This window comes from Xiphophorus couchianus, chromosome 9 (genome assembly GCF_001444195.1).
Source record: "Xiphophorus couchianus chromosome 9, X_couchianus-1.0, whole genome shotgun sequence".
Taxonomy (NCBI): domain Eukaryota; kingdom Metazoa; phylum Chordata; class Actinopteri; order Cyprinodontiformes; family Poeciliidae; genus Xiphophorus; species Xiphophorus couchianus.
Genome location: NC_040236.1, coordinates 33,157,149 through 33,170,924, shown reverse-complemented (window position 1 = coordinate 33,170,924; position 13,776 = coordinate 33,157,149). Strand labels below are relative to the sequence as shown.

The following is a 13,776-nucleotide window of genomic DNA, read 5'->3' as shown; positions in this document are numbered from 1 at the left end:
TTCTGTCTCTCTCTTTTTTCTGTCTCTCTCTCTTCTCCTCTCTCTATCTTTCTGTCTCTCTTTCTCCCTCTCTCTTTCTGTCTCTCTCTTTCGTCTCTCTCTCTCTTTGTCTCTCTTCTCCTATCTTCTTTCTTTCTCTCTCTCTCTTTCTGTTCTCCATCTCTCTTTTCTGTCTATTTTCCCTCTCTCTTTCTTCGTCTCTCTCTACTTTGTCTCCTCTTCTCTTTCTGTCTCTCTTTATCACTCTCTCTTTCTTCTGTCTCTCTCTCTCTCTTCGTCTCTCTTCTCCCTCGATCTTCTTTCGGTCTATCTTCTCTCTCTTTCTGTCTCTCTTTCTCTCTCTCTCTTTCTTTCTGTCTCTCTCTTTCTTTCTGTCTCTCTTTCTCCCTCTCTCTTTCTTTCTGTCTCTCTCTTTCTCTGTTCTCTCTCTCTCTTTCTGTCTCTCTCTCTCTCTGTCTCTCTTTCTCTCTCTCTCTTTCTTTCTGTCTCTCTCTGTCAAACAGCAGAACAAAGAATCTGAAACTGCAGGTTTAATTCCAAACCTTTTTATAAATTCATTTATTCAGCTGGATTAAATTCGGCTCAGCGACTGGAAAACCAAATTATTCCAAGATCAGAAACTGTTGCTGTGGGGGGAAAAGCACAGGGAGATGTGGGCTGAAACACACTGAGGCTGAAGCACGGCGGTGGAGGGGTGATGAGCTGAGATGCTTCCTTGTTTCCTTCCTTCTTTCCTTCTATATCCTTATGTTTTCATTTTTCTTTGTCTTTCTTCTTTTCCTTTTATTCTTTCCTTATGTTATTCCCTCCTTCCTTTCTAGTGCCCTTCCTTCCTTCCTCCTTTCCTCCCTCCTTCCCTCCCTCCCTCCATTTTGTTTTCTCACATTTAAATTCTGTGCACTTTAAAAATCCACCATGAATTTATGGTGAATTTTAATGTTTGTTTTGTTTTTGTTTTAAAATAAAAACGACTGAAGCTGAGGAATGCCCATATATGGCGCTTGTGTTGTTTTCCTGTTTTGAACTGGTTTCCATTGTGATGTGAAGGCTTTAAACTGGTTTCCATTATGATGTAAAGGCTTTAAACTGGTTTCCATTGTGATGTGAAGGCTTTAAACTGGTTTCCATTGTGATGTGAAGGCTTTAAACTGGTTTCCATTGTGATGTGAAGGCTTTAAACTGGTTTCCATTATGATGTGAAGGCTTTAAACTGGTTTCCATTGTGATGTGAAGGCTTTAAACTGGTTTCCTTTGTGTTTCCTCTGCAGCGTCTCCACATCCCAACCTGGCTGGGAAGCCGTGCCTGAAGCTGAAAATCTACGTCAAACCGAGCAGTGAGTCTCGTTTTAAACCTTCGACTTCATGTTCAAAAGGTCCAGATCTGATTCTGCAGGAGCTAAAAGGCTAAAAACAACGAGTCAGAAACAAAACTCACTCATTAAAAACGATTCATTTAGCACTTTATGCCCAACATGCTTTTATTATTCACATAATTTATGATAAAACAATAATTTCATAAGAAATTTTAACCTAAACTTGACCAACTTCATTCATTTTCATGCTTCAGCAAATATCTATGGAGCAAAACTGTGGCCAAAAAGTTAAAACTGAAAAAAAGATTTGAAAACAGTTGCCACAATTAAAGGTTTCCAGAACCTTTAATTGTGGCTAAATGAAGATAAAATCAAACCCAACAAAGATTTAAACTGGTTTCTCCACACTGGAGACATCTTGAACCTGTTTCTACCAGCCGAGGCTTTTCAAAGTATTGACTAAAATATCAGTACTTACCCCGTATCGTTTTCACTTATTTACACGTGAAGAGGATTACTTGGGTTGTTACCAACATCTGGTGTGAATTTAGCCGTTAGAAGCGTGTTTGTGTTAAATACTTGCTTCTCCTGCTGTAAAGAAACGTTCCCTCTCCTCCGCTGGACGATGCTAATCTTATTCATGTGTATTTTTCACATCTCCACTTTGTGGGAGCAGATGACGGCTTTAAGACTCATTACTGTGACTTACACAAGAGCGCCGGCTGGGCCTGTCAGTCACTCAGCTACTTAACATACCCAACATCTCTGCAGTTCAGGAAATACACAGCTATGCAGACACAGCGAGGAATAAAACAGCTCACATCGGCTACCTGACGGTACCAAGGCTCGGTTCTGCCTCACTCGGGTCAGTTTTATATAACAAATCAGAACCCGAACCTGCGACTAGAAAACATGAATGTTCAGTGAAAACAGGAAGCAGATATGATAGAAAACACTGAGAAGTTAATTATATGAAGCGGTCAGCACCATTAGCTAAGAAGCTAGCTGCGCTAACCCAATAGCACCAATTATAAACAGTAGGTCCACTAATGCTAGAACGCTGCATCAAAATAGCATTTAGCTCCTGCTAAAGCGCTAAATTCATCCATGTTGACGCCCACCATGTGTGAAGGACTCGACATAAACATCGGCCAGTATAGCTGCTGTTCACTGGTCGAAAACAACACAGAAAAGTCGCCACATTTGTTGCTGCACTGGTCTAAAAAGTCACTAAGTTAGCAACAGTGGAGAACAAGAGGAGAGGAAATGGAACTGCTGCATAAACAGACTTCAAAATAAGAGCATGAGCATGAACATAAATGTTAAACAACCTGAAGAATTTTTAACAGTTAACCAAAACTTCACCAGACATCGAACTTTGTTCAACTGAAAGTTTACAAAATTAGCACAATAGAAGTTTAACAGAAAGTTGGATGCTGTACCTTTAAGACTCAACAAAGCTAAGCAGGGAAGCAGATCTAGACAGACATCATTCATAAACATGGACATCCATAATGAATGATTTGTTTGTAATAATTGCACATTGTGAACGTAGCTTAATAAGAGTATAGTTTATAGTTATAACCCTTACAGCTGTGCTGATGCTAGCTCACTTGTTGCTTGTAAAACTATTTAATCTGTTTTTCTACACTTGGTTTGATCAAATTAATTGTCTATTTTTTATCATTCTGATATGAAAATTGTAGAATTGGAAGAAAGAATAACTTGAAATAATAAAATGACTTCAACAGAATCGTCTGGAAGGCTGCAGCTGATGGTTCAGGACCTGATTTAAATTAAATATTAATGCCTGAATCTTTATATTCATTATATTGAACAAGATTCTATATTAGTTATCTGTGACTGTGTTTCCGATCCATAAGGGCAGATCTATTCACTCTAATTCTATGATTTGTGCTTTATTTCAAATTCCTATTTGCAGTTTATGAACCGTTTAAAAGGTTTGTTGTCGTTTATATTTACATGTTTGACCAAGATAATCAATTTATGGTTTTTGTCAGTTTGAATTTCTTTTTTGTTTTTACATTTACTCCTATCTGCACCGACTGAACAGATTAAAGTTGTTTTTACGTGTTTTACCAAGCTGGTGAAGCTATTTGTTGTATTTAGCTGTACTGTACTGGTGTAGAGTTATGACTAAATGGAAAACTTTATTTAAAAAAAGAAGCGTTTTGAGTCACTTCAGCTCTGATTTTCTGTGTCAGCCGATACTAACCCTCAGATATCGCTATCAGAGGTGCAGTCGGTGCGTCGTTAATTTAAATAAAATGTTTTTCTGGCCTCTCTTTCAGACGACTCCATCTATGAATCTCCAGAGCCCTTCCTGACGGACGACACCACCGGCGGCAGCAGCCTGGCTCTGCCGTCCGCCATATTGCTCTCCCTCCTCCTCATCCTGCTCCTCGCCTCCTCGTAGCACCTCCTCCTCTCCCTCCTGCTGCTGCCGGGACAGATTTGGGAAGCGAGCGCAGCTCCCGCTCCCTGACCTCTGACCTTTTTCTGGACGTGGATGAGGAGTCGGAGACCGGCAGCGGGAGGAACTGCATCTGGAGTTTTTAAAAACTTTTCTTTTAAAAAAGCAAAAACTCTGTTTCAGATCTGAACGCTGAGGCTCCACTGACCTCCATGTTCACAGCTGGCTGGATTTTATGCATTTCAGGAAACTCTTTAAAAAAATCCATTCATTTTTTAAAATATCATTTTGTTCATTTTCAAGTTGATGCCAAAGTTTTGTACATCCGTTCTATAAGCCCCGCTAAGGACATACAAGTCGTTACTCTCCTAAAATACAATACATTTTAAAACGTTGATATGTTTCACTCTTTTCCATTGACTGACTAAATCTTACAAAAACCTTAAAGGGCATCTATTATGTAAAATTCACATTTTGCATGTTTTAATGCTTCCATTTGAGTCTCAACAATTTCTAGAAACAGTTTTAAGCGCTTAAAAAAAATCAGCCAGGAGTTTTGTGGCAATAAGTTTATGTTTTTTGGTGTCTAGAAAATGAGCCGTTTCAAAAACCTCTGGAACTTTGAGTTACGATTGATGGGCATTTCGCTGTTACCTAGCAACCCCAGCTGAGTTACGCCCGTTACCTAGCAACCCAAAGGGAGCTCCAGCTGTTTTAGTGCTGTACAATGGCTGCTGGAAAAGACAAAGTGTTTTTTGTTGACTTTCCATCCAGAAACCACTTGATGCATTCTAGTTGGTTGTGCAGAGGCTCCACTTCTGCTTTTCAAAGATGTACGGTTGTATAATTTTGCAGTCATTTTCACATGCGGGTGCGTTGAGTTGGGGGCGTGGCCAGCAGCAGCTTATTTGGATTTAAAGAGACAAGACAGCTAAAATCTTATCATCTAAGAATGATTTTGTGCAGAAAATGTAAAGAACATATTTTATTTTATCCATAGATTTGTCCTAATCTGTTCAAGGACGCGTACTAGGTCACCTGTAATGAGAAAGTCAAACTTTGTCCAACTAGTCTGTTTTTTTTAACTGGAAACTTCATTTATTTACCTGAACCTTAAGGGAAATTTAACCAAATTTACACTTTCTATGCTGAAATCTCTCCCAAAATAATACTTTTGTTACACAAATAAGACTTAGTGATTAATTATGCTTAAAAATAATTTGTTTGATTTTAATACATTTATGAAGTAATAAAAATTAGAATTTTTTAAACTATGCATGTTAATTTCCTTAAACATCTAACAGCTAAAAACAGTTTAAAGGTTTCACTAGAGATGAGCAGTGCCATCTGGTGGCCACATTAGACACTGCAGCTTTAACAAACTGGATCTAGGTCTGGAAAACGTTACCAAAATACGGACGTTTCTCCCTGATACATCAAGTCTTTTTGTTTTAACCTGCAATAATTAAAAATTACAGCAATAAGAGCGATAAATTGAAGCAATGTTTAAATAAATAATGAGTAGTAATTTAGATAAATGTGTTATTTTTGGATCTGGGGTTCAGTTCTACCTGTGCAGCTTGGTGGTCAGTGGAGTCCAGCTTCAGCCTGAGGAACCCATCAGAGACTGAGACGTCTCCTGCTTTCATCACTGGGAACGGTTCGACCCAGAGACGGCCATGTTTCAATCACTGATGGTTGCAGTCGCAGCGAGACACAGTTTCCACCGGCAACAAAATCAATGCAAAACCACAAAGTTACTCAAATATTCACGAGTCACATCAGTCAGCCATAACGGGCTGAAAGGTGTGTTGCTCTCAGTAACTGTTTTCATTACAAATGTCAGCAAAACGTCAATATTCTGCTAATGTTGAAAAAATACAATTTCTAAATTTTATTAAATGGACACTTCCTGTCGTCTTCTTTGTCGTTTCCGCCAGTAGTAACATCTGGCTGATTATCATGTGGCTCAAATGATGCGAAGAAAGTGTTTCCATTGCAGTTTTGCGAAATACATTAATTTCGATACAGTAGAAAAACAACCTCACCTTGGCGCAAAAAACTGAAGTTTTCTAGAAATTGATGTTTCCAATTAAGCAAATAAATTTTCTTAATTTCAATTTGCACAATTTTAAGGCCAGTTTCCAGTTTAGCTGCGTTTCCACTACAAATGTCAGTAAAATGTTGATATTCTAACATTGACAAACCCTACTTCAATTCCATTAAATGGACACTTCCTGTTGTCTTCTTTGTCGTTTCCTCCAGTAGCAACATCCAGTTGTTCATCATGTGATTCTTATGATGCGATAAAAGTAGAGACAAAAGATGCAGTTTTCTGGTTGAGATGCTCAGACTTAGTAAACTGTTTGTGGCTCAGCTCTGATTGATCTTCATCGTTAATAACCGGAGTATAAACCGCCCAGCCCTGCAGCAGCGAACGCCCTTCCCAGTCGACGGCCTTTCCTTCCTGATAACCTGCCAAAGACTTGCTAAACTTTTTTATTGGATGCTTCTTTGGAGTCGGGTTTGGGCTGCGCCACCAGCAGCTGGCGGATGATTTAAAGGGGCGGAGCTTCCTTCTTATTTTCTAAATTTTGTCGTTTTGTTGTAAATAAAAAGTAAAACCGAATGTCCTGCGAAAAATACAAATGTACAAATATATAAATGGCCTTTTTCTCCTCCCCCCCCCCCCCCCCCCCCCCGGTCCCCCTTCCCCACTGGTGCTGAATTTTTAATGACTCCGAAACAGCGCCACCTTGTGGTGACGCTTTTCATCAGAAAAACCCCAAACTTTGTGTTGTCTTCATCACCTCATGACGTCCTTCCATCCCCGATGGAGGGAGGTGTGTCCTTGTGAGCGGAGGAGCCAGGGGCATGCTGGGAAATGCAGTATCTCAAACGGCGGCACTGTGACGGAGGACGGGCGAAAACGTTTTCAAAACGAACGTTTCCTTTCTGCCATTTTGTTTTGAAACCCAGGAGATTACTCATATATGATGTAAAGTCTGATGTTTATTGTTGTTTTAGTTCCTGTTTGGTTCCTGCCTGAATCACGATGCATTCTGGTCGCTGTAGTCCTGTGAGTTCTGGTTCTGTTGCTGGTTCTGGTTCAGTGGGTTCTTTGCCATGTTAATGTTGACTTATGTGTGAATGAATTTAGTTTTTTTGTGGCACTAAATGTAAAAGAAGAGGAATAGTTACAGAAAATAAAGCTAAGTGCATTCAAGAAGGAAATGTTTTTCTACATCAAAATGTCTCCATATTCTATTCTTTCAAAGACAAAAAAAAAATCTGTTTTTTTTATATTTTCTTATTGGATGCTTATAAAGTCCTGTTGTAAAGTTAAACAAAGCATTTATCTGATTGGCTCCAGAGAGGTCAGAGATCACAGGCCTCCTTTTGTTAGCCTGCGCTGCATGAGCAGGAGAAATAAATTATATTTCAGAGAGAAAATGTTACGATATGAACCTGTGTTTGATAAAAACTTACTGCTAATAAAAAGAAGATTTAAGTTCCACTCAATAAGCTTTGTCTGAATTATTTCATATTTAAGCTGAAATAGAAAAAATTGGGCAGAAACTGATTTATAATTAATAAATTGACATATAGAAATTAGAGCAAAGTATGAAAATATTTTAATAATTTTTAACACTGATGGGAAATTTTTAAAAATGTTAAACATAACAGATGAATGACTTATGTTAATTTTAAAAAAGTCCAAACTGTCCTTTTAAATGTTTCTGGTTATTACAACATTAAATATTTCCTCATTAAAACACCTGAAACTGTGAGACAACTTTTACTGTGTAAATATTGAAATTATTATTATTATTTTTGTTTTACAAAATTTTCAAAGTAAAATAAAAAAAAATTAAAAAACTATTTTAAATGTATCTTTCAAATTATGAACATTGCCTGGATTAATTTTAAATTTTCTAGGATAATTAGCTACTGTTATGACAAACTGAACACAAATTAACAGAGAGAAGCTCAGTTTGAACATTAAATGTAACATTTAGACCAAAATAACAAAAAGCAGCTGCTGTAAATCTGAAGTTCAGAGAGAAACTAAATGAATCTTGACTTAAAGGAACAGGAAGTTTTTTCCTCTGAACTCACCGCTGAAATGTGGAGACGTTTCACATCTGCAGATCTTCCTCCAGAGTTTCCCGCGCTGCTGCTGCGAATCAGTCAGACACAGAGAGACCCGAACACTGAGCGAGAGGCGGGAAGGTGGCAGCGTTCCAGCGCGCGCCGCAGTTCAGCCATATTGTCATCATTATCTCATTATGAGGTCGGCTGGAGCGCTTGGAGGCCAGCCGAGCTTGGCACACCGCCCAGGAAACACGCCGCCGTCAGCCAATCAGAGCACAGAACACTCACACTGGAAGTAATCAAGTACTTTTACTTGCAACTCCAACACAAAGTATTCAGATATGTTTTTTAAAAAAAACTCTAATTGATTTTATTCTGCAGATTGTTAAGATTTTCAGGCTCAGATTCAGCAAAAAGCTTCAGAAATGACTCAAAAAAACATAAAAATTATAATTAAATTACATAAATAAGGATTTTTTCATAGACTGCACTGCAAAACCTAACTCTAACCAATAAATTTGTATCTGCTTTTTAGTGCAAATTCTTTATTGAACCTTAAATAAGACAAAACTAACCTACAAGTAAATTTTCACAAAGATATAGGAGCTTGTTTTAAGTTAATAATTTGTTAATATTGATGAAAAGGTTTAACAGATTATTTCATTTATAACATGGAAAAAATATATTGTTATAAGTGAAATAATCAGTTGTAGTTTGTCATCAATATTAAGGAATTGTTGACACAGAAAAGTTAATTATAAGTTAATTTTGTCTTATTTCAAGTGTAAAAGTATTTGCACTAAAAAACCACAGAACTAAAAGTAGACAAAAATTTACTGCTTAGATTTTGTTTTTGCAGTGTAATCTGTTTTTAATGAAAAAGCAGAAAATATTGATACTGTAATGTACAGAAAACATTATGAAGACTTTCAAAATAAGACTGTTAAAGGTATTCAGGCTAATGAATTCATCTGGATCTAAACAAAAATAAAACCATCACTCAGCTGAAGGTTAGTCGCCTCCAGTCCAATTATTCTGGTTTCATTTTCCTGGAAAGGAACTTTCACTTTAAATGTCTGAAGATTTTCCCACTAAATGATTATGTTAGTAATCGATTGGTCTTGTGATTAATCAATTAATCGGATAAAAAAGTAGGCATATTTTTCATTTAAGCAAAATACATTATCAAATACATATCAAAAATACATTAAAAAATGCAAACAATTAATTTTCTGTTTAAATAAGAAAATTATATATATATTTTTGCCTAAAATACAATAACATAACATTCATTTAGTGAATTTGAACCAGGTTTTTGTGAAAACATAATTACAGACAATAAGTTGGGTTTTTTTTATCTCAAATGCAAAATATTTATATTTTTGTCTTAATTTATGCTCTGTGTTATTCTTTCAGCAAATTGCCTTTTTTGAGTGTATACACCAGCTAGCGATTATCGATTACCAAATTATTTGACTATTTCAATAATTGACTATTTTAGCCTTATTATCAGTCGTGGTAGAATATTAGCTAAATATTTTTCCATTTTCTTGTTTTAAGCTGTTTGTCTTCAGCATGTAAACATTTAACATTTTAATCGTTTATCCTGATTTTCCATCATTCATTGAATCTTTCAACAACAGCAGTTTACTCACAAGTCTTGGAAGCAGCAGGAAGTTGATCTTCTCACCTTCCTGTTTGTTTTATGACCCGTCATGTTTAGATTAATGCTGAGTCAGCCTCTGAAGAAAACAGAAAATTAAACTGATTTGATTCAAACCGTCTCTATAACGGCTGAGCAGAAGTTTAAACTCCTTCAATAAACTGAGCAGCGAACAGATTCCGGTCTGCTGGTCAGACGCTTCCAGGTCGATTCTTAAAGTTATGCTGCCACCTGCTGGTTGGAGTGGATCACTACAACTCAACACTGCAGCGTGACGGAAAACGTAGAAACGGCTCCAAAAATGAGAAAATCATAAAAAAACATTATATTTTGTGTCACCTCTTTGAGAAAGTTTCCAGCTTTTTACTGCAAAACTAACAAAAAAAATATTCTTGTTTAGTTTCTAGTGAAAATGTCTTAGTTCAGTTAAATCAGACAAAAATAACTTACAAGTAATATTTCAGTAAGATTGAAAAGTTTGGATGAAGTCAATAATTCTTGACTAGAGACACTGAATAAATTACTGAATAAAAATATTTGAATCAAAAGTGACTTAAAATTTAAAGAAAATGTGAAACTAAAAGAAAAATTTGAAAAAATATTTTTGAAAATGATAAAAAGTTTGAAACTGAATTAAAAAATTTAGGCTGAAAAACAACATTGAATCTGACAAAGTAGCTTTGAGCATTTTTTCCTTTTTCACATCAATTTTTCAGTTTTAAATCTGTTTTGTTAGTTAAAAATTTTGTTTTCAGCTTCAAAATGTTTTAAGTGTCATTGTCTTTCTTTTTTCCTCCTTTTAGCAACCATTTTGTCCCTAATTGAGCTCCGTAGCTCTCCTCCATGTCGCCATGTGGATGCGCGGCCAGCAGGTGGCGCCACCTGAACAGAGGCTGGTTTGCAGGCTGCAGTTTCTCAAAGATGTTTCTGATTAAGTGAATCTTTAAAACTCAGATGATCTGAAAGAAATGATGAAGGCGAACATGAAGATCAGCTTCACAGGTTTTACACTGAAAAAAATTGATTTGGAAAAAAATATATTTTGCCTGATTTTTTTAAATTTTGTAATTACGTTATTTATGTGAATTTAAAATACCAACATTTCCAGTTAATTTTATATGTTGGTCCACCGATGACTTAATGACTGATAATTTGCACAGTACTTGAGTAAACTTTGTGCCAAAGTTTTACTAGACTAAAAATATATTGAACTATCGTTATTCTAATGTGAGTACAGTTTGTGGGTACTTTACCCTCCTCTGATTACTACGGAAGAGGATTAGAGCCACTGGGAAAAAATGACGAATTCTGGTGAAAAGGGGTCAAAATTATGAGATTAAAGTCATATATATATATATTTCCTTTATTTAACCAGGTAAACCCCGTTGAGATCTAGATCCCATTTTCAAGAGGGACCTGGGCAAAAAAAATTGCAATACATAGCAACCTGGTTACAAGATTAAAACATAATTTCATAATTGTGAAATTCATAATTATTATGATTTTCATAATCCTGTGAAAAAGTCTTAATGCATTGATTTTTTTAAGTGGCCCTAATGTTGCTCCGTAGGTCTTGATGATTATTTTCTGCCTAAAGGCTAAATTAAATTTAAACACCTGATCAAAGTTCTGATAAATGCCAGAGGGGGCGCTGTGCTGAGCTCAGTGAGCTCTAAACAGGATTACATATATATATACTGTACATATATACTGTATATATATAATGTATATATACTGTATATCCGTATAGGCAAAACAAATCGTTTACATGCCATCCATAGTCGCGCTGCCGCTGTATAATAATTTCGTTAATTCAATGAAACATGGAAATTTAGGCATTTTGAATTTCGTGCTCCACAGCAAAGGGAAAACCAGTTTAACTGCAGACTCGTTTCCATAGCAACTGACAACAACGTCCCTAAAAAAACACTGAACTACGTATTTCCCACACAAAGAGCAGAACATTCAGTCTGTTGCAGTAGTTCGGTTTTAGGCTTAATGTTATTTTGCCATTATTAATAAGCGATTGTTGTGGTAAGAGGAGAAAACTATAAATATATCGCTGCACTTTACTGTATGGCTAGCTCCACGGCTAGCTCCACGGCTAGCTCCACGGCTAGCTCCACGGCTAGCTCCACGGCTAGCTCCACGGCTAGCTCGCTGTTTGTGTCACTTACTCTGCAGTTGCGGAGTCACAATGTCTGGGACCATGAGCGCCCCCTGCCATGAGGCCAGAGAACTGCCTGCCTCGCCTCAAATCTGGCCTCTGGTTTCTGATCGCTTCTCTGTACATGAAACACGTCACACACAGTTGGTGACAACAAACACTGAACATTATATACATAAGCTAAATGATGGAAAAGCAGTTCATATATGAAATGTTTTTTTAACCATTTTATTGGCGACGTTCAGACAGGAGGAACTTGGTCTCATTGAATAGCAGTTAGCAGGAGGTTGATCAGCCTCAGGTGAGTCTCACCTTGCTGCTGCCTCACCTGCTGCGCTTCCGAGCTTTTGAATGGGAAAATATGAAAATTCTGCAATTATGAAGAAAAAAATAATAAAAATTGGTTAAGCTAAATAAAAAATATTTACTTTCCAGTACAAACCACAGGGTGAAAATAGCTATAAATTATTTTATCATTATACATTTCCATAATGACAGGTAAGGCCTTAGTTCACCGCACGTCACTGGTAACTATGGCAACCAGTTTAAAAGTCCACTGACTCTTTCGGCGGTCAGGTTGCGCGCTTCCGTCATGTTAATGAAAAATCCATCATACAAGCCCGCTCTGAATATCAAACGAAACTGTGACATCACAATGTGACATCACAATGTGACATCACAATATAACTCCATAGGCAGAATTCTGACATCACCAGCGATGATATAAGCTCCTCACATCATCTACTTTCATCACAGCCGTTTAGCCGCCTTGTTGATACTTTCTCTTGAGAATTTATTTAGCAGTTCATAGTAGGATTTTCAACTTTGTTTGGTGAACTTTTCTTTTGGAGATTGACAACAAACTTAACTTGAAATCTTTACTAAGTTTCTAGAGAAGTGATTTATCTTAGAACCGGAAACAAGCAAAGGATACAATGGAGTCCAACCAACTTAGAGTTGAAGAGATTGAATCCGACAACATTGTCGAAAGGAAATCACAGCCACCCAACCCACCCAAACGCAAGAAGAAGAAGGTGTCGTTTGCAGTCTGGTTGGGGCAGCAGGAGCTTAAGATTTCTGCTGAAACCATCGAACAGCAGGACGCTTCACTGGGGACTGATAATGAATCGATCGCCAAGGCACCGGAGACGGTGGATCAAAAAGGGGACAAACCGACACCTGAGAGTGAGTCCAATCAGAAGAACCAGGTACCATTTAAAACCTTGTCGGAGGAACACGTCCCCACTGAACAAGAGATTTCTGCAGGAAATACTGAAAACCAGAACGATTCACTGGCCAGTGAAGAAGAGTCCACCGCTGGAGTGCAGGAGACGATCGACATAGAAGAGAAGGAACAGCCCTCTGTGTCTAAGGAACAGCGACCAACAATCAGAGCCAACAAAAAGAAAATGATACCATTTCAAATCTGGTTGGAGAAACATGCCCCTGTTGACCAAGAGATTTCTGCTGAAAGTACTGGAATGGAAAACGATTCACTGGTTACCAAACAGGAATCGATCTCCGTACTGCAGGAGACACCAGATAAGGAGCAGCCTTCTACGTCTGGCACTGAAAATGTTAAAAAGCAGGACACTTTTCTGCCTGAAGAAAAAGGTGGTCAGGAAGATTCCTTAAAGAAGATTTGCAAAGAAGAACCTGTGATTTCTGCAACTCAACTGGTCACTGAAAAGACAAAGATCTCACAATCACAGAGGAAAGTGGATCAGAAAGAGAAAAAACAAAAATCAGAGGCGAAGCGCATCAAGAAGACGCCGCTGTTATGGAAATCTTTCCCAGAGCCTGATACTTTTATAGATCTAACATTTTTTACTGAAGACAGTGACATCAATAACGGTCCTCTGATGGAAAACCAAAGTTATCGGGCAGCTTTGCCCAGCAGTAGAAAGAAGACGTTTTGGAAAATGCTCCCCAAATCAGAACCTCGCGTAGATGTAAATTTTATTGCTGAGAATATTGACACCCAAAATGTTTCAATGGCAGCACAAGAACGTGATGAGGCAGCTTCCTTGAAAAAGGGAAGTTATTCCAAGAACCCTGTGATTCCTTCAACACAGCTGGTCACCAACCAGGAATCCGTCTTCAA

General features: G+C 37.5%; 2 long non-coding RNA genes across 3 annotated transcripts; one reads left to right on the top strand and one right to left on the bottom strand.

Moving 5' to 3' along the window:
* The first annotated feature begins 987 nt into the window (after positions 1 to 987).
* LOC114151590 (uncharacterized) lies at positions 988 to 7,269 on the top strand. Its single transcript, XR_003596963.1, has 2 exons — positions 988 to 1,334; positions 3,626 to 7,269. It is a non-coding gene; the product is annotated as an uncharacterized LOC114151590 (long non-coding RNA).
* On the bottom strand, positions 6,442 to 11,956 carry LOC114151591 (uncharacterized). Of its 2 annotated transcripts, none has more exons than XR_003596964.1 (4): positions 11,683 to 11,956; positions 9,498 to 9,584; positions 7,867 to 7,927; positions 6,442 to 6,920 (listed from the first exon to the last, which is right to left on the bottom strand). It is a non-coding gene; the product is annotated as an uncharacterized LOC114151591 (long non-coding RNA). The 2 variants fall into 2 exon arrangements; XR_003596965.1 differs by having other exon boundaries at positions 7,867 to 7,924.
* Positions 11,957 to 13,776: the final 1,820 nt, after the last annotated feature.